The sequence below is a fragment of the Maylandia zebra genome, linkage group LG3 (assembly GCF_041146795.1).
Source record: "Maylandia zebra isolate NMK-2024a linkage group LG3, Mzebra_GT3a, whole genome shotgun sequence".
NCBI lineage: Eukaryota > Metazoa > Chordata > Actinopteri > Cichliformes > Cichlidae > Maylandia > Maylandia zebra.
The window spans coordinates 17,180,048-17,202,581 of record NC_135169.1 but is presented as its reverse complement, the minus strand read 5'-3'; the positions used below and the strand labels follow the sequence as shown (position 1 = coordinate 17,202,581).

Below are 22,534 nucleotides of genomic sequence, written 5' to 3'. Positions count from 1 at the left end.
CAGATTTATTTATGTCAGTAAAATAAATTATACTATAATCAGACTTTATAACTAGACATCAGAAAAGCATGTAGTACTTAAAAATAGACAATTTGAAAGAGACTTACTCGTGGAAAGTTGTGTGAGCCTACAAGGGTGACGTTTGAAAATCATTAACCTGCTGGCCTTAACTTTATTAACTCCAGATCCCTCATATATGCTCAGAGTTATGCAAAAAATAAACCGTGTTAATCAAAGTGTAATGCTCGAAAAATCCATTTAACATCCATTGTTGATTCTGGTTAGTTGTACAGTGTGTCAAATGGTGAACTTTGAGCCTGTTATAAAATAATCAAGATGAAACCATATCCGTCTTTGCAGTGTTCAAAAAGGGGGAAGAATTCACACGGTAGGTGTTATCTCAGCTATCATAATGAAGGTGGCAGTAGAGGACTGAATGCACACTGATCAGATACTCAGGTTTACCAATGACCTAATGAATCTTTCTGAAGCTTGTATTGAAAAACGGTTCATTACTGAAAGCTTTTCTAAACAGTCCTCTTTGGTGACATCTGGTGACCAAAAATATGAAGAGCAGCTTGCGTCTACAACTTGAAATAACTGCTTCTTTGTGATTGCCCACTCTACAGAGCTGAGTTGCCAGCTTCTGTTTAATTCCATGTGACATTTTTGTGAACTATCAGGGTACTGTTGTGGTGTTTTGAACATGTATTTTTAGGGGTGAAAAAATACATGCTGTGTTTATTTGATTAATAAATCAAAGAGGAGGAGAGGGAGGTCTGGGCCTCTTTGCCTAGGCTGCTGCCCCCACGACTGGGCCTCGGATAAAGCAGATGAAGATGGATGGATGATTTTGATAAATAAATATGTTTAAACATGTGCCGTGCTGTGTTCCCACTTTGCTTGTGACTTTTTTTTCTTTTTGTTAATAGATATTAAAATAAAATACATTGTATTGTATATTATTATATATAGTCTTATAATAGGTTGGGAGTATGCTTATGCCGTGAGGTCTTTGCCTCTGATCATGTCTCTAACCATGTTAATTAACAGGTTTGTTTATATATAATAAAACTTATATGTGTAGTGTATTTTTATGTTTGTTTTAGACCTGTCTTGCATACAGTGCCCTGCAATGATATTTAAGGAATATGCTACTTGTAGTCAACTCTTTTCACATTTGTAAACCTCATTTCAGTTGGGTACATACTTATGGGCTCAAAATGTGGTCATAAATATTTTGTACTTGTAAATCAGGACTTGTATGTGTAAAAAGAATTTGTGTATGTGTAAAAAAGATTTGTATGTGTAAAAAAGATTTGTGTGTGTAAAAAAGATTTGTATGTGTAAAAAAGATTTGTGTGTGTAAAAAAGATTTGTATGTGTAAAAAAGATTTGTGTGCGTAAAAAAGATTTGTATGTGGACTTAGCCAAAAAACCCCTGCAAGTTACAAGTACGAATTTTGACCCTATTTTTCTTCCTTTCATCTGATTGGTCAATGTCATGTCAATCACAAATGTAACAATCCAATCAGAGAACAGATGGGTTTGGCTGTCGAGGGGCGCTTTTTTTGAACTGCAGGGGCCCGTTCTTCGTACGTCGCTCACTACATCCAAGATCAAATGAAACATCCAAGATCAAATCATCGCCCTAACCGTGAGCTCGCTAATCCGGTTCTCCGAACACACCTTCCGTTGACGATTAGTACAGCTGGACGCAGTAATGTGACATCACTGGGTGTCGTAAAAGGGGCTACGCATCGATAGTAGAAACATTGATCGGCAACCCGCTGATTGGTCGGCGAAAATGTCGAAGGGGCGCGCTCGGTATTTTCCGGCAGCAGAGCAAGAACTCTTGAGTGAGGGATTTCAGGAGTTTCAGAGTTTAATTAAAACGCAAGGGAACACTGCAAAGGCTGCAAAAGCAAGGAGAGAGGGCTGGCAGAAAGTTGCTGACAAATTAAACTCGTAAGTAAGTTAATAATAACAATAATAATGGAGTGGATTTATATAGCGCTTTTCAAGGCACCCAAAGCGCTTTACGATACCACTATTCATTCACTCTCACATTCACACACTGGTGGAGGCAGCTACGGTTGTAGCCACAGCTGCCCTGGGGCAGACTGACAGAAGCCAGGCTGCCATATCGCGCCATCGGCCCCTCTGGCCAACACCAGTAGGCGGTAGGGTAGATCTATCATATGACACTATATTGTCCAATATTATATGGCATTATATTATATTATAATATGTTATATTATATCCCCTTACACATTAGAACCACAACAGGACCCACTAGAACATGGGAACAAGTAAAAGTGAAATATAAGAATATTCTACAGAATGGTAATATTTATCACTTATATTGCTTTTCGTCTCTTGGAAAGAGACCCTGGAATAATCTGTTTGTTTGTTCATAACAGCAACCAAGAAAAGGGCAGAGCAAAAAAAGACAGGTGGAGGTCCTGCACCCCCTCGTCAACAAGTTGGTTAAGTAAATAATACCCTCACGGGAAAATCGATATCTCGCAATGAGCACACTGTCGCGCTGAGCTAAAGGATCCTGTCTATCCCGCAATATACGCTGGATTCTGAGGACTCTCCTTATCAATCTTGCACCTTCCGCAATGGGTGGCTCGCGTATACGGACAGGACACGGCTGCGACAGGCTTCCCAAATCCACCTTCGCTTTTATAGCCGTGGTCTCTCATCTTGATTACACAAAGTAATTTACTATTACTACTCTGAAATATGAATGACATCTGAAATAATCACATACATGTAATAGAATGTTAATAGTACATTTCCCTTTTTTAGGAAATGACCTGTATGTATCTGTGTGACATCAATAAAAGGATCAAGTGCTGCATTATCTTTAGTTACATTGATAATATTTATTTATGGTGAAACAGTGGTAAAATATCGCTGTTGCTTTCATATAAATGAAGCGGACATACCTGAGTGGCCGCGATCTAATCCTGTTTACATAAAGTAAACCTGCTCCCGAGCAGGTTTACGCTTACGGCTCTGTTGCTATGACAGCAAGTCCCGGATGAGCTTCGAAGAACCGAACGATCCAGGATCACGCGAAATCGTCAACAATCTAATCCAGCTAACTTACTTAGCGCGGTACGAAGAACGGGCCCCTGGTCTTTGAAGGGAATAAATGCCCTTTTACATGCCAACCCAGCGTTTTCCTTCATCACCACGAAGGAAAACAGTCTGTGGTCGTCCGAGTTTAGTGATTTTTGTGTCACAGGTCTACGTGTTTAATACAGGGACTTCCACAGCCTTTTCAACAGCGCTGCGGACACGGACAGTGTTTTGGAAATGACAGTCTTCATTACAAAGCTTTCTTTGTTATGAATTAGCATACATGTTTTTATTGAACATTTGAAGAACTAGCAAAAAAACCCCACAAACTCTTGTACTTCACATAAAGTCAGAGATAAAAACGACAAGGAGCAGGTGCATCTAGTACAGGTAGAGCTGCTGCAAAATCCCACAGAGCCCAGCAGCCAGCAACAAATTCTGGATCCTTTGCTTTTAGTTAGCAGTTAGCATTAGCAGCACATCCTGCGTCCGATGTGAAAGGACTTTTACTCACAGCAATGGTCCCGGGTCAGCCCTGACTTTGTGTTAAACTAATCCTAAAGTAATAATGGTATTTCTAACCACTGACATACCACAACTTTATCCTTTCAACAGCTGCTGAAAGTAAGGGGACCTAACTGCTACGGATATTTATATAGAAATTACCCTTCAAGGACCTGCAGTTAAATCCACACACAACTCTTTTTTATGCACGCACAATTTTTTTTTACACATACAAATCTTTTGTACGCATGCACAAATTTTTTTTACACATACAAATCTTTTTTACAAGTACAAAACCGATTTACAAGTACAAAATATTTATGACCACATTTTGAGCCCATACATACTATGTTACCTTCAACAGCAACTTAAATAGTTGGATGACCTATTGCAGTGTATAAGAGTAATTCTGAATCACATATTTTAATATACCGTATTTCCGGACCATAAGGCACCGGATTATAAGGTGGATTAAGCAAAACAAAACAGTCAGATAAGTCAAACTTTACTAAAGTCATTGTTTTTGCTTCCTTTACTTCTGTACCAATGATTCATTAATGTTGAATTCTCTTGCAGCTGCTCTATTCCCATGTTGTTGCAGTATATTAATGACTAACCTTGTATTGTGGATGGATTATCTCAGTTGTTCTCCTGACTGAAGTTTGGTCCGTTTACAGCATCCTCCCTGCGATCGCATTTGTCCCTGACCATCAGGAAGGGTTCCTGTTAACTTTTATCAAGTGGAAAAAAGTTAGTGTTCATCCTCCAGCTTCACTGTGTTATGCTTTATGTTATGCTAACATAGCTGTGTCACTAGCGATCACATAGCACATCATTATATACCAGCTAGTCCAACTTCAGTAATCGTACAAAAGTCACTGCTGTTTACTTTTCTGTCTTCATTTATGTTGTAAGTGATAGCAAAGCCTGGATGTTAAACTGAATTGTTACACCTGGAAAAGCAGCAACGCTGATCATTTTATTGAAGATGAAAGAATTTGGACAGTTTTTACCTCTCAGTGATGCTTCAGTGTTCGTTTGACTTTGGGACCTGAAATGGACAGAGTTTTGGACCCAGATTACTCAGAGTCTGCCAGGCTCCTGACTATGGTAGCCGTAATGCTCCGACAATCCATCAAGCAGTGTGGCTTTGTAGCTTACCAACGTCCTACTAAAACATTTTTTGACAGATTTTTGAGCGCCATGTACCACATAAAATCAGTTCGAGGTCAGTAAGAACAACCAGAATTCATATACAAGGCGCACCGGATTATAAGGCGCACTGTCGATTTTTGAGAAAATTAAAGGATTTAATAGTTTTTTAATAGCGCGCCATATAGTATTTTATATTTGCCAAATACATTAAAGAAAAGCACAAAGGCTCAGCCAAGGCTGGAGGTGACCCATCAAACACTCACCAGGAGCTTAGACTATGACCTTTTATTTTGAAATTAACCTGCTCCATAGCAGTGTAACTTAAGTAGTGTCTGTTGCTCCAAGTACAGTGGGGCAAAAAAGTATTTAGTCAGCCACCGATTGTGCAAGTTCCCCCACTTAAAATGATGACAGAGGTCAGTAATTTGCACCAGAGGTACACTTCAACTGTGAGAGACAGAATGTGAAAAAAAAATCCATGAATTCACATGATAGGATTTCTAAAGAATTTATCCGTAAATCAGGGTGGAAAATAAGTATTTGGTCACCTCAAATATGGAAAATCTCTGGCTCTCACAGACCTGTAACGTCTTCTGTAAGACGCTTTTCTGTCCCCCACTCGTTACCTGTATGAATGGCACCTGTTTGAACTCATCATCTGTATAAAAGACACCTGTCCACAGCCTCAAACAGTCAGACTCCAAACGCCGCCATGGCCAAGACCAAAGAGCTCTCGAAGGACACCAGGAAAAGTATTGTAGACCTGCACCAGACTGGGAAGAGTGAATCTACAATAGGCAAGCAGCTTGGTGTGAAAAAATCAACTGTGGGAGCAATCATCAGAAAATGGAAGACATACAAGACCACTGATAATCTCCCTCGATCTGGGGCTCCACGCAAGATCTCATCCCGTGGGGTCAAAATGATCATGAGAACGGTGAGCAAAGATCCCAGAACCACACGGGGGGACCTGGTGAATGACCTGCAGAGAGCTGGGACCAAAGTAACAAAGGTCACCATCAGTAACACACTACAACGGCAGGGAATCAAATCCCGCAGTGCCAGACGTGTTCCGCTGCTTAAGCCAGTGCATGTCCAGGCCCGTCTGAAGTTTGCCAGAGAGCACATGGATGATACAGCAGAGGATTGGGAGAATGTCATGTGGTCAGATGAAACCAAAGTAGAACTTTTTGGTATAAACTCAACTCGTCGTGTTTGGAGGAAGAAGAATACTGAGTTGCATCCCAAGAACACCATACCTACTGTGAAGCATTGTGCTAATGCCTGACTATTACACTCCCACAACTGATCATGGATGATATGCCACCTTCAGTATAACCGGTTTTGTTTGTTTTTACCAGCATGAACCACAAGTCTTTGAATTAGTGCTCCCTCTCTTTGAGCTGCTACTATATTTTCCTTTGAAAGTAGAAAGTGAGCTCTCTAGCTTTGATTGACAGAGTGCAGAACAAACCTGATGACTCTAAATCTTAAAATCAACCAAACACCTCCAGACTTTCAGGATTTTTTTCTGAGGAGGAAACTGACTCTGCCCTCAAACAGCTGAAAAGTCGTGTTAACTGATAATTGTCACAGTTCAACACAGACAGGTGCAAACTCAGTTTAATCTACGGAAATCCAGAAAATGTGCTTCATCTTCAGTCGTTTCAGACAGCTGGGCTCCTGAGTTTGTATCAAACAGTCATTTTCAAAGAAGAAACCGAAACAATTCATGCGAGTTGACTCCACCCACTCAGCAGCAGTCTGTGGGTATGTGGCTGTCATGACAGTAAGAAAATCTGAGAAACCTGCTGCTGCAGTCAGCTCTGTGTTTTATCTCTATTTGGCAAATACGTTAAAGAAAAGCACAAAGACTCAGCCAAGGCTGGGGGTGACCCATCAAACACTCACCAGGAACACAGGTCAGCTTAGACTATGATCTTTTAGTTTAAAATTAACTTGCTCAGTATCAGTGTAACTTAAGCACATGACTAAAACTGAAAGCTCAGAGTTTAAGTCACCTTGATGAGACAAAGTCCTGCTTTGAGTGCAGGTCTCTGCACGACTCCAAGAACAGTTCTTTATAAACATAAACACAGCTTTTCTCACACTTTGCTGCTACATTTGGAGCTTTTTGGGAGCTTTTAACAACTGACAGATATTTGTCATCTCGTATGTGCTCACAGTTTGACAAAGAAACAACAGTCTGACTTTAGAGTTTATTCAGGAAGATGTAGAAGTAGGTTCTTTTTTGTTTGTTCTCTGACTAAAAACTAAAGAAAAACAAAACAAACAAACAAGAAATCAAATAAACAAATGAAGGCAAAGACTTACCACAGAAAAAGACCCAGACTCCGACACTGATCCAAACTGTCAAAGTGAAACGACTTGCTGGAGCCGAGCAGGAAACAAAAACTGAGGCAATGATTAACGAGTCACTGCAAACCAGACACTCCGGTCAGATCAGTTTCTAACGTTCATTGCCTTACACTGGGGCGTGCAGCTCGGATCTCAGCTGACCCTTCTCACCCTGGACACAGTCTGTTTGACCTGCTCCCCTCAGGCAGGAGGCTCCGGTCCATTCGCACCAGAACCTCTCGCCATAAGAACAGTTTCTTCCCCTCTGCTGTCGGACACATGAACAATAACCGTATGACTGTTCCCACCACTAACACATGACCCTACGCTGTGTTCACTGCATCATTCCATGTTTGGCACTGATCACCACCTGCACTCATGTATATATCATGTATATATCTATCTACTTAGCACTTTTAATTCTTACTCTTATTTTTATTTTCATGTCTATTTAAACGTAATTTATAACAGTATGTTTGCACTGAAGCACCGCAGCAATTTCCTAATGTTGTAAACCTGCTCAACATTTGGCAATAAAACCCTTTCTGATTCTGATTCTGATTCTGAAAGTCAAAATAACGATAATGCTATATAGAGCCCATTATATGTCATCATTGGTATACAAATACAGGCCATTTACCATTGGTACTGAAAGCATGTAGGGAATGATACATGGGGATTGTCAGTATCAAGTTACTTTGGACCTCTGATGTCTTCTTTAGGGTCAAATAAAGTCAACTTTCATAAGATGTACTTCATATATGCTTTAAATTCTGCTGCCTTTATATTGGTGAAATGTTTCGTGACTTTGTTTTGTGCATTACAGTAAGAGGTTACAACACTTAAATACAAAACAGTACATGTACAATGTTCCTGAATGTTTTTTGAGATAAATTGTTTTTTATCAAAACCTTTTTTTCACTTTTTTTCATATGTTTGTTGTTAAAAAAATTTATGAATTTCACTAAAAACCAAATCAGTGCTGCACATATACTATGTCCACATAAGTGGAAAATAATCATACTCAAAAATATGTCACGTATGTGAGATTAGTTTTAAAACACTTAAAAATTCACTCATCCATCTTTTGCAAACAGTTTGTTTGGCGCCCTCTGCAGGCCTGGAGGACATTTACAGTAAGAACTTTTATTCTTTGACGGAGGTCTCGGGTAGAAAAGGACAAGGTAGGAAGTGGGGTGAGAATGATAGTTTGTAACAGGGATTCCAGTGGGTGACGATCTTGAAAAACTAAAGTTTTTTTCGAATTAAAAGACTATTAAGATCAGTCAGTGGGGAAAGATTTGATGATATTGAAGTTTCAAGATCTTACCCTCCAGAAAAAGTCAAAATAGGATGCATGTGTTTCATAGTTAGACCATATATCCTTCCCCCTCTTAGATGCTACAAATGTCAGCAATATGGGCATCTAGCAGCAGATGCAGAGGACAGCAAAGGTGTCCTAGGTGTGGGGATAACCATAGGTATGATGAATATGGGGACAATGCACAAGATAAATGTTGTAACTGTGGGGAGAGCACAGGGTGACATGTGTGGGATGTGAAGCTAGGAAGAAGACCATGGATGTGTCATTTTTGTAAAAGAAAGTATTCAGTATAGAGCTCTAGCAAAAAGTATGCAGTTGGAATATATTATGATTGAAACATGGACAAAGAAATGAAGTATTAAAGTTGGATACATCCATAAAGTGGTATGGTGTGGAGACTTTAATGCTCACAGCACAGTATGGAGTAATTATAAGGATGAGAATGAAAATGTAACCGAGGAACTCATGGAAAACTAAAATTACGTATGTTTGAATGATGGAAGTGGAACAAGAGTGAATGTAGGAGCGGGTACAGAATCAGTAACTGATCTCACTTATGTTTCAGAGTCACTAGGCAGGCATTAGTAGAGGGAACGTAATTAGAGATAACACAATAGGCAGTGATCAGTATCCTATAATGACAAAAATAAATTTGATGTGGAAGAGTATGAAATGGGAGCAATAGAGATGTGGAATTCCAGTAGCGCTGACTGGCTCATAAGTGAACAGCAGTTACAAAAAGCTGATTTACGTGTTGATGCTGATGATTTAAATTTATCTGTGCTGTGCCATTTTAGAAGCAGCAAATCAATTTATAAAGAAGAAAGGAGGTAAGGCCAAGAAGAAGATCGTATCGTGGTGGAGAAATAAATGTGATGAAGCAATTAAGTCTTGAAATGAAGCTTTCAAAATGTTGAAAAGAAATCATGGCACTCAGAAACCTATTGAGTATAAATGGTTACAGGGTCATCCATCCATCCATCCATCTTCATCCGCTTTATCTGAGGCCGGGTCGCGGGGGCAGCAGCCTAAGCAAAGAGGCCCAGACCTCCCTCTCCCCAGCCACCTCCTCCAGCTTATCTGGGGGAACACCAAGGTGTTCCCAGGCCAGCCGAGAGATATAATCTCTCCAGCATGTTCTGGGTCTGCCTGGAACACCTCACCCAGGAGGCGCCCAGGGGGCATCCTTGTCAGATGCCCGAACCACCTCAGCTGGCTCCTTTCGATGTGGAGCAGCAGCGGCTCTACTCTGAGCCCCTCCCGGATGGCCGAACTTCTCACCCTATCTCTAAGGGAGAGGCCAGCCACCCTTCGGAGGAAGCTCATTTCTGCAGCTTGTATCCGCGATCTCGTTCTTTCGGTCACTACCCACAGCTCGTGGCCATAGGTGAGGGTAGGGACGTAGATCGACCGGTAAATTGAGAGCTTCGCTTTTACACTCAGCTCCCTCTTCACCACGACGGACCGGTGCAGCGTCTGCATTACTGCAGCTGCAGTCCCAATCCGTCTGTCGATCTCCGGCTCCCTTCTCCCATCACTCGCGAACAAGACCCCGAGATACTTGAACTCCTCCACTTGGGGCAGGAACTCATCCCTGACCCGGAGTGGGCACTCCACCCTTTTCTGGCTCAGAACCATGGCCTCAGATTTGGAGGTGCTGATCCTCATTCCCGCTGCTTCACACTCGGCTGCGAACCGTTCCAGTGCGAGGTTACAGGGTCATTTGATAAAAAAAAGAATGATAAAAATGCAAAGAAAGATTTATGGAGAAATGTTTGTAATTCAGTGGGAAGACAGACTAAAATAAATCAAGAATGGTCAGTGATATGGTCAGAGGTAAAGAACAGACATTGGCTGAGAATGAAGAATTATTAAGACTAGAGGAAGATACTAATGATTTACTAAATATTTCATTTACAAAAAAGGAATTGAACAGAGCACTTAAGAAATCCAGGATATCTACTTCAGAAAAAGACCAGATCTGCTATATAACGATAAATCACCGTAGCGAGGCATCCGAGGATGCCTTACTAAGTCTACTATAGGATTTGGAAAGGTGGGAAACAAGCACAGAGTGGGAAGGAAGCAGTGATAATCCTGATACGCAAACCAGGGAAAGATTATACAAAACCAGGGAACGATAGACCAATAGCATTGACTTCTAACAAATGCAAACTAATGGAGAGAATGATCAATGATAGATTGATGTATTACATAGAAAGTAAAGGCTCTATATCACAGTATCAAAGTGGGTTTAGCAGAGGATCTGATGGATCCAATTTTATGTTTAGAAAACTAAATTAGAAAAGCACAGGTAAGTAAAGAAGGTGTAGTAGTATGTTTTGATATTGAAAAAGCATGACTTGATGTGGAGACATGGTTTATTAATTAAGTTGTAAAAAAGGCTGGTACAGGTTGGATTTTCAAATGGCTGAAGGATTTCCTTTTGAATAGATAAATACAAGTAAGCATAGGAACGACATATTCTGAGAGTTATATGGATGAAAATGGATGCAGATTTTCACCTGTGATTCATGGTGTGTATGAAAATATAGAAGGTGGAATAGAGTATTCACTTTTTTGCTTTTTTGCAACTACTGGTTAACCATCCACCTGAGACTCTGCTGTAAAAGTAGAGAAAGCACGGAAAAAAGATTTGTTTATTTATTTCTACAGTTGGTTTAAATGCTTATATCAAAGTTAAAGATGACACTCACCATAGAGCATTATTTTTCTTTTTCTTTTCTTTTTTTTTTGGTGAACATAAAAATGTTAAAAACAGATGTTTCAGTAAAGAATTAAATAAACACATGCAGGCAGGAAACTAATAAAAGCTGAAAAGTACAAATTTACTATTTGAACCAAATACAACAAATTTGCACCACCACCAGAACAAACTTTTGATCAGTGCTATTTCTATTCTTGAAATGACCTCTGTATGACTTTTCATAGACACATACTGTTTTGATCCACAATGGAATAACTCTGCCCAGACCTCTACAGTATGCTCTAACTTTAAAAACTTTATTTTCTGCTCTGCACTCAAATATATAAAATCTCGGTGATTCATTTCTAAAACATTTAATTACATTTAAAAGATTTATGTATGACAGTGAAATAAATTGTACTATAATCAGACATCAGAAAAGCATGTAGAACTGTTGCGCTCCTAGTCTAGGCATGTAGAGACGCACATAAGATTTGGGGGGGAGAAGCAAGTACCCGCCCTGGTTCCCAATCCAAACAACCAAACGTGGTTATGAGTTTAAAAAAAAAGGTGATTTTATTCAGTGTCAAGAAGCATAGCTCCTGGGTGGACCCAGGCCAAAATAATAAACAAAACCAACTAAGTCCCGCCAGTGAAACACTCACTAAACCCTAAGAAAGAAACAAAACAAACAAATGACAATGACTAGCCCTCGCTTCCTAGACCAGAAACAGGAGAAAACAGTTCAAAACAAAAACGCGGCTCACCGCTTCGCTTCAGCCTATGCACACATAAGCACTGGACTCACATCTATACATTTGGCGGCTCTCAGGGAGCATGCTTACACATATACAAAATTACACAAAGAATTTGGAAACCAGGGCCAGGTCTGAGTCTGCTGTCAACCAGTTCACTGTCGCTCGCTTCTCTCTCTCCCAGCAGCTGTCAGAGCGGCTTTTTGAACCCAGTCGCATGGTCCGTGGTCCAATCAGCAGCTCACTGCTCTTCATTGGAGGAAGGACCTGCAGAGATTATTAAAACACAGTAAAGAAACACCACACAGCAGCTAACACAGATTTCCTATGGCCACAGGCCATAACAAGAACCTAAAAATAAACAATTTGAAACAGACGAAACTGTGGAAAGTTGTGTGAGACTACAAGGTGTCTGAAAATACTTAACCTGATGGCGTTAACTTACGTTGGCTTATCAACTCCAGATCCATCATATATGCTCAGCTTTATGGAAAAAAAATTCAAAGTTCTTGTTAATCAAAGTATAATGCCGGAAAAATATTAATTTATCAGGTTAACACTCATTGTTGAATCTGGTTAGATCAGGTATACAGTGTGTCAAATGCTGAACTTTGAGCCTGTTATAAAATAATAGAGCTGAAACCATATCTGTCTTTATGGTGTTCAAAAAGGGGGAAACATTCACATGTGATGTGTTATCTCAGCTATCATACTGAAGGTGGCAGCACAGGACTGATCTTTGAAGTACACACTGATTCTCAGGATTGTTTTATATCATCTGTGTGAAATGCACTTCACACACGTACACACACACACACAGATTTCTTTATCGCCAGATGCCACGTTTATTTTTAGTTTTCATTTGTTGTGACAGTCTGACAGCTCCGGTCTCAGCTGATTCACAGCTTCCCCTCTGCTTAAATAATATTACGTACTGGCAATTATAACTTAAACAATTGTTTGTATATCAGATTTCAAACAAAGTATATGCAGCAGAAATATGTCTCTGTCCTGAGACCTAGTGGAGCTCAAAGACAGAGATCTAAAAATTATTTTTATTCATTTGTTGACATAAAATAACTCATCAACTTCTTCAGGTATCAGTGGTTCAGTGTACAGAGTATGCAGATGGGAGTTGAACAGCTGAGCCTGAAGAAGAGGTTTGATCTGTTTGACCTGGCAGCAGGTCGGCAGATCAGTGATTTCGTAGACTTGCAGTATACGTACAAAGGGTCTGCCTGCACCAATTACATGTTTGCTAAAATAACACAAACACATTCTTTTCTGTTAAAAGTGAAGTGAACTATCTAATACTAGCAAAGTCAAGCAGTTTCTTTTATGTGGACCTCACTACGAGTTTCATTTCCACCCGTCTCCCTTTCTTTTTAAACTTAGGCTCCTATTATCACTATTAACAGAAGCATCCTACCATCTTACTGCTCAGCATCAGCTAGCAGCACCTGGACCAAACCAAATCATGAAATAAGGAGGGGGAGGCGGGGTCAGAGTGACTGGATTTATTGTTTGCTGCAAAAAAACAAAACAAAACTAATGCTAGGAAACAAAACTCTTTCTAAGTACCTCGTGAAGCAACAATAAAAAAGACTAATTGAATGTTCACCTGTGTTCTAGATTCCAGTCAGTCACAGGCCCTTAGAATCATCATCACTCAGTGTTTGAATACAAACAAGGCTGAAAAACTGTTTGATGTGTCATATAGGAAACAGCTAATCACATGTAATAAAAACAATAGAGACTTCACATGTGAGACATTTATAAATACAGTTTATACTTTGAATAAATATAGATGATGCATTCTCAGTCTTTCTTACTCTGACTGAGGGCTCATAGCTGTTTTTACTACAAGCCTCATTGATACAATCACACAGACATTCATAGAGCATTTGGTGTTTAAGCAGTTTAACATTCACTCACACTCTGGTGGATGCATTTGGGCAACATGGCGTTTAATATCTTTCTTAAGGACACTTTGACGTGCAGACTGCAGTAGAGGTCGATATTAATCTTAAACTGCTGTTTGATCTGCAGATTGAATTTAAAGGAAGCGATAAATACTCAAAACCTAAAACAAAGACACAAATATATTGTAACTCATCTGTATGTAAAGAATAGTTTCAGCTGGACTTGTTTTTGCAGTTCGTGGTCAGTATCAAACTCCTAACTGCTCTCTTTGTCCTCAGCCTGCTCTCTGGTAGAACCACAGTGAGTCAGGCTTCATGTTATTAAAGTCAAACTGCAGGAAGAGGAAGTTTTCATCTGCAGTACAGAGCAGCTGTATTTCAGGCTCAGACATTCATCTGCAGGACAACATGAAGATTACAGCTGTCGGCTTCACAATGTGTGAGTTCTCTGGTTTTACATATTTCTGTGTACTTGAATAAAACTTCCACAAATTGTTTTAACAGCATTAACACTGGAAACTTATTTAATTACAGTGTTTCTGTCAATCTGGTCGTTGTCATGTTTGTCAGTATGTTCACAGTTTGCATTAAATAAAACTCACTGAAGGTCTGACAGATTAAAATGTCATCATTTATAAATATTTCAGCAGGAGGTCGTGTGCAGAAGTTCATTTGTAACTGAGTTTATATTTGCAGTAACAAACTCTTTGGCTGATAATTTATTTAATTTTTCAGTGTTACTTGTATTTATTCTGCTGGCCGCACATGTTGAAAACAGGGGTAAGCAGCTGGGCAAGTTTCTCTCTTAAATCAGACGATTTTGTCAACAAACCTTTGTTTACTACAAAATTGATTGATTGTTCCTTTACTCTATACAGTAACTTCATTTGATGTCTTTCTGGTTAAGATGCTGCGTTTCGCATCGTCCCAAAAAGACTGCAGTTCTTTGAGCTGGAGTCTGTCTTCTTTCACTGTGAGGGTCTTGATGGAGCTTCTCAGTTAAAAGGGATCAGAAATACAGAAATACTCATTTCAGTGTGTGATGAGAGCTCACCAACACTACTGTGTGCGATTCATCGAGCCTATGCAACAGACAGCGGCGAATACTGGTGTGAGACTGGAGCAGGAGAGAAAAGCATCAGTGTCAACATCACAATAACTCGTATGTTTAACACTCGAGTGACTGAAATATTTTATTATGAAAAGATGACGTCATTTATGACCTGATGGATTTATGTCATTCAGAAACATTTTCTAACATAAAAATGTTCTATTGTTATCTATAACTATAGTATTCGGAACTATTATTAGTATTATTTATTGTAAACAGCATTTAACTTACTTATTTTAATGAATCATAATGATTCCATTCAAATGTTGCCACAATATTGATGAATCAAGCCACAGTATTTGTTCAGTCTTATGTACTATTAATAAAAATTAACATTAAAATTAGTGAGTATCAATGAGTCCAACATTTCGTTGCCATGGCAGCTGTTAACTTAAAAAATTGTTCCACTTATTATTTCAGTGTTTTGCTTGTTTGGTTTGAAATGTTACAGATTTCTGTATCAGATAAAAAGTCTTGTTTTTCAGCTGGTTCTGTTGTCCTAGAGAGTCCTGTTGTCCCTGTCAAGGAGGGAAACAATGTGACTCTGCGCTGCAGGAACAAGACAAAGACTTCAAACCTCACAGCTGATTTCTATAAAGATGGCTTCCTCATCGGGAACAGCTACACAGGAGAGATGAGCATCCACAAAGTTTCCAGGTCTGATGAAGGACTCTACAAGTGTAAGATGTTTGATGCTGGAGAATCACCAGAGAGCTTGTTGACTGTCACAGGTACAAATCAGACATTTTAAATCAGAAATTAAGAGCTAGAATAAATGATAATTTTAGAGTGTAGCTAAATATAATTAAGTGGAGACAATCAGTTTTCCCATTCTGTCATTTAAAGGTGAACCTTATTTGTTTTACAGCAGATGTATTTTTATCATTGCAGCACTTCACAGAGAGACCTGCTCATCTTCTTGTTCTGCCGTCCAGGTGTTCCTAATGTTGAGGACTATTTTCACCATTGTGATGGTGGTTCTGCTGCTGTTGTTAGTGGGATTACTTCACTTTGGAAAACTCAGTGTTACAAAGACATAAATGGTATCTGTATATAAAGATGACTGATGGAGAATGTTCTGGAAGTTTTAACATTTAGATAATAAAACAGTGCAGTAAACTGGACAATTATAAGAGCTACACTATGACGGGTGATTGCAAATATTGTAAAAAAAAAATACTTCGACTTCAGTTTTTTTTTTTACTATATACTTTTTTTCCTTTTTTATTCCGTTGACTTTCTTGTTTGCTGTTAAACTTGTCATGCACAGAAGAGTGTAAAACCACAGGCCTGCTGAGCATGTTTAAAGACCTCTCAGTATCTCAGTTTACTCAGCGTGTGATTATTTTAGATGCTGCAGATGCTCCAGTAATTTTAGCTTCTTAGAGATAAACCGCATGAGAAAATGTTTGTTCACAGTAGAGTTAAAATACGTCAGCGTGATCATTTCAGTGCCAGCTATTGGCTTAAAAATTCTACATAAGCCTTGTAGCTGCAAACATGTCAGTGTATCTTCTGCAGCTAAATAGTAAGCATGGCAAGAACAATAACTTATATATATATTAACATATTTTAAAATAAAATGACCCAACAGAGGGGTGTGGATGTCAGATAGTACTTTCATTTCATTCATTCACCTTTAAATTTGTTAACTGTTTTAAAATAATTGACAAAAATATATATATAAAGACAATCCCAGTGTCATCCACTCGGGTGTTGGTGATCGGGGCTCAGCTATTCTTCCCTGCTGAAGAGCGGCCCGCCTCTAGTCGGTGGATCCAAGCCTCACCTGGTTTCCTCCCACGCTGTCGCCCACCTGTAAGGACATCTGCGGTTCTTCACCTGCTGGAAACTGCCCTCGATCCATAGCTCTCCTGCTATGGGAAACCTGTTGGCAGAGATCAGTTGTTCTTCTTTTGTGCTAATAGTCATCAGTAATCATCAGAGCTATAAAATCTACAGTCAACAAACCTGGAAGACAGATTTAAAGTTTTGGTCTCAACACCCTCAACAGCCCTGTTATATTAGTTTGGTTTCTATAGAGCAAAATATATAGTTCAGTGATTATAAGATTAAATGTTTATCACAACTTCATCAGAATATGTTCAAGTGCAAAGTGTGGAGGATGTCATAAGGCCTTGAGGCAATCAGATGTAAAACACAATATTTATAAGTGTTTTAAGTTGTAAATCGGTTAGATGAGACCTGAACACAACAGGAAGGTTATGTTCACTGTTAGTTTTAATGGTATATGCAAGATCACATGGGTAACTTATCATATGTATAACATGGGTAGATGCACAAGTAATCAGACTTCTAATCTGAAACATTTTTCCAGTTTGCTGATGAGAAAAGTGTGTAGTTTTACTTGTATTTTGACACCTAGTGTAGTTGCCACACTGGTAATTTCCATTTGCATAAGGGTCTGATGTGGCTGACTGTCTTGTTTTCCTGGACGTGAAATCTGCATAAACCAAGTAGCAGTTGGTGAAGTGCAGGGTAAAATTGTAGGTCAAGGGCTGGAGACTGAGGGAGGCTGCAGGTCTGGTGATCAAAGGCAGTTGTGAAGTTTGTGATGAACTTTGTCATACTTTTACAGTAATTAATTTACTACAATGCATTTCTTACTTTGTTGGAGCCAACTGTGAGGTTAGTTTTAAAATGTAGACAATTAGCCGTTCAGTCCAGTTTTCATACATGTCAAAAATGTGATAAAATCAGACTAATCAAACACCTCAAAATTCATCTTGAATACTTTTAAAATTGTAACTGGTAATTTTAATTAGAAGTATGAGGTGACAATTAACCCGTCCTTTAAGAAAGGCCTGCTAATACTGCTGATGTTGCAGGGTGGGATAAAAAGGGCGCCCCTTGGTGGTTTGGAGGTTTGGCATTCTGGTGGTTCTACACTACACATTTCAATAATTTGCTGTGCTTATTTCCAATTTCCTTAGTAAAATATAAAGGAATGTGTGGTGGCTTAAGCACACCAGCTGTTGATGTAAACATAAATGTATAATAATTCTTTATTAAGAAAAAATCAAATCAGAAAGGACAGCACTGATTTTGGGGCTGTTCCTTGACTTCTTTCTAAGGCTCCTTCAGTCTCTTTTTCTTCTGCTTGTGAAAGTGTGACTACAGGGATTTTCTTAAAACCCCGTGACAAATCACTTTTCTGTACTACAAATATGGAGTAAGCCTAATCGTTGATTCACTTCCGGTATTTCAGACAATCCCTTTCCGCCAAGAGCCACTTGTTAATTTGTTGCAGACTTGTTAAAGTGTTTTCTGAAATGTCATTTTGTAATTCTTCTATTGCCTGTGTAACTACCTATCCAGGTACAGCTATTGAAACTCTACAGGTAGCACAAATATGATCAGATAAACCTTGTGATCAATTATAAATGGATTTCATTGAACTAATACCATATGGAGGTAAAAGTATTGCTCCAGGTTATTGACATGTTCTCAGAGTGGATAAAAGTTGTCCCTTGTAGCTTGGCTGCTTCTGGTGTTAAACCTGGAAAGGTACTTAAAGGCAGTTAATGTAACAAACCAGGATTTATTCACAGGTTAAACCACAGGCACTATCCCCTCATGATAGGTTTAAATGTTCCAAGACATCTTTGAAGCTGACTCCAAAGTGTATATAGACACCATGGGTCTTTCTCAAGGGGTCACTGATAAGTATAAAGCACACAATTAAATTGCCTCAGAATTGACATCATGGCTGTTCTGTTCTGTGATAGACAAGCAACAAATTACAGATTTTATAAACAGAAAATTTCATTAGACATGCACTTAAAGCTTAAAGAGCAAATTCTAGCAGCCAGTCTGATGATCAAACAGCTCCAAAGTCTGTGCGTGATGTGTGGTGATAGATATAGAAACTTTATTCCTAACAATGCTTCTGCTGATGATTGTTTTCCACATTAGAAACATTAGCTGATGGATTTACAGATGTCTGACACCGAATGTTTTCCTTAATTGAACAACAATCTCTCATGAATGAGCAGCTTCATTTAAATCAAGTTTTAAGTCTTTCTTTACAGTTAAACCACTAATGGTCATTTATAATTCCAGTTTATGATGTGTTCACTTAAACTGCAGATCTGTAATCTGTGATGTTTTTGGAAATTTCTTTTTTTTAATATTTTAAAATATTATAATATTATTTTGCACACACATTTTATACTATTAAAAATTGTTAAAAATACTCAAAAGTGTAGAAATGTAATAGAAAATTTATATTTTGGTATGTGGCTGTAACTTTCTTGAACTAATGATCAGTGATGATTTGAAAACACACTAATTGTAAACTGTGTTCAAGGTTATTACTCTGTGTAAATAAATGTCAGAAAATCATTTTGATTTATTTTTCCACAACACAATGTCAGTGTGGAGGACGGTAAGACCCAAAGATCCAGCACAGTTTTTCCTCACTAATAGTATACATACAGACATTTTTATATTCTTAAATGAATATATCCTATATATATTTTTCTACACATCACAGTCTGGTATCATGCAGCCACTAAACGGGACAGGAGCAGACTGCAGCGGACTGTACAGGCAGCAGGAAGGATCATCGGCGCCCCCCTGTCCTCCATCCATGACCTGCACCTCTCAAGAACCAGGAAACGAGCAGGGAAAATCATCACAGACCCCTCACACCCTGGACACAGACTTTTTGACCTGCTGCCCTCTGGCAGACGGTACAGAAGCCTGCAGACCGGGACCACCCGACATAGGAACAGTTTCTTTCTCCTCGCCATCTCCCTCCTAAACAGTTGACCTGTCTGTCATTCCACCTCATTTCATTTCTGTCATCCTGTATTCTATGTATATAAGTTTAGATTGGTTATTTATACTTGGTTTACACAGCATTGTGTATGTTTGTGTATGTATATGTATGCATGTGTAATGTATATATAGACACGTGTGTGTGTGTGTGTGTGTGTGTGTGTGTGTGTGTGTGATTTACATTGCTGTGCTTGAGAGTCACCATCTACCAGAGCCAAATTCCTTTTATGTGTATATATACATGGCCAATAAACACGATTCTGATTCCGATGTCCGACAATATTTTCATGGACCGGCCTTTAAGGTGTCGCGGATGAATACAACAAAATAAAACCAGATAATAAAAATGATAAAAACCCTGAAAACCATAAATTTCACACCCGAGTCTCAACTCTCGCGGCCTGGTACCAAACAGCCTGGGGGTTGGGGACTGCTGCTTTAGCATACAGGTGAAATCAGATATTTACATACACTTCAGAAAAAAAACAAATACATTTTTTTTATTTACTGTCAAAAATCAAATCAGAGTGAAATTTTTTCTTTTGTTTTAGATCAATAAATATTAACATATTTTTTGTATTTGTGTAATGTCAGAATAAAGACAGAGTTGTGTTTTTTTTATTACTTTCATGCACTAAGTTTATTGTGTCTTAATCAAACAAGACATCAGGAAAAGAACTGTGGACTTCCACATGTGTGGCTCATCTATTGGTGCAATTTGCAGATAACTGAAGGTCCCACATTTATCAGTTCAGACAATAATACACAAGTATAAAAAACATGGGAACGTACAACCATCAAACCGCTTGTGAAGGAGACAGATTCTGAGTCCAAAGAGGAACATTTTTGGTTTGAAATGTGTGAAACAACCAGTGTTGGGTAAGTTACTTTAAAATAGTAACTTAATTACATTACAAGTTACTTCTCTCAAAAGTAACTCAGTTACTTCAAGTTACTCGTTACTTTCAAAGTAACTAGTTACTAGGGAAAGTACACTCAACAAAAATATAAACGCAACACCTTTGTTACTGCTCCCATTCCCCATGGGATGGACGTAGAGACCTAAAATTCATTCCAGATACACAATATAACCATCCCTCCCAAACAGTGGTCACAAATCAGTCCAAATGTGTGGTAGTGGGCACATCTGCTATATTGAGATAATCCATCCCACCCACCTCACAGGTGTGCCACATCAGGATGCTGATCTGACATCATGAGTAGTGCACAGGTGTACCTCAGACTGCCCACAACAAAAGGCCACCCTGGAATGTGCAGTTTTGTCTCACAGCAAAATGCCACAGATGCCACAAGCAATGAGGGAGCGTGCAATTGGCATGCTGACAGCAGGAATGTCAACCAGATCTGTCGCCCGTGCATTGAATGTTCATTTCTCAACCATAAGCCGTCTCCACAGGCGTTTCAGAGAATATGGCAGCACATCCAACCGGCCTCACAACCGCAGACCTCGTGTAACCACACCAGCCCAGGACCTCCACATCCAGCAGGTTCACCTCCAAGATCGTCTGAGACCAGCCACCCAGACAGCTGCTGGAACAATTGGTTTGCACAACCAAACAATTTCTGCACAAACTGTCAGAAACCGTCTCAGGGACGCTCAACTGCATGCCCGTCGTCCTCATCGGGGTCTTGACCTGACTCCAGCTCGTCGCCGTAACAGACTTGTGTGGGCAAATGCTCACATTCGATGGCGTCTGGCACGTTGGAGAGGTGTGCGCTTCACGGATGAATCATGGTTCACATTGTTCAGGGCAGATGGCAGCTGAGAATGTCCCAGTTCTTGCATGGCCAGCATACTCACCGGACATGTCACCCATTGAGCATGTTCGGGATGTGTTTGACCGGCGTATACGACAGCGTGTACCAGTTCCCACGAATATCCAACAACCTCGCACAGCCATTGAAGTGGAGTGGACCAACATTCCACAGGCCACAATTGACAATCTGATAGACTCCATGCGACGATGTGTTGCACTGCATGAGGCAAATGGTGGTCACACCAGATACTGACCGGTTCTGGGTCCCCAGACCCCCAATAGCGCAAAAAACTGCACATTCCAGGGTGGCCTTTTGTTGTGGGCAGTCTGAGGTACACCTGTGCACTACTCATGATGTCAGATCAGCATCCTGATGTGGCACACCTGTGAGGTGGGATGGATTATCTCAATATAGCAGATGTGCCCACTACCACACATTTGGACTGATTTGTGACCACTGTTTGGGAGGGATGGTTATATTGTGTATCTGGAATGAATTTTAGGTCTCTACGTCCATCCCATGGGGAATGGGAGCAGTAACAAAGGTGTTGCGTTTATATTTTTGTTGAGTGTAACTTTGGTTTTACTCAGAATTCTCTTGTTAATGTGTTTCTTCCATAACGTTGCCAGTCTTCTAGCTTGCTTACTTGCCACAAGTGCACTGTGCCACCTACCAATAGACAGGAAAAGATAATGTGCATCTTTCCACGAGAGAAATCCCACGCCTGGACCGTCATTGACTGCTGCCATGATTCTAGCCTACGTCACAGCGTCATGTGCGCCTTTTACATCCAACACAAAAACTACAGTCGTGGTGCTTTGATTGTACTCAGAACTCGGAAATTCTGCCTTCTGAATAGGAAGATGTAGGCAACACCAGACTGCAGATGAGCTGCATACATGGCTGGACTGGGACAGAAAATTGGCCCGGGCATTTTGACTAGAGACCGGCCCACCATTATGGGAAAAGTCATAAAGCCTTTGAATGAAAATAAACACTGTTGTGACAGTGATGTACACTCTT

General features: G+C 39.6%; 1 protein-coding gene across 1 annotated transcript in view; it reads right to left on the bottom strand.

Annotated features, from left to right (window-relative positions):
• Window positions 1–22,534, bottom strand: part of LOC106676871 (uncharacterized) — a 123,452-nt gene that overhangs the window by 57,982 nt on the left and 42,936 nt on the right. The gene's annotated exons all lie outside the window — the stretch shown is intronic.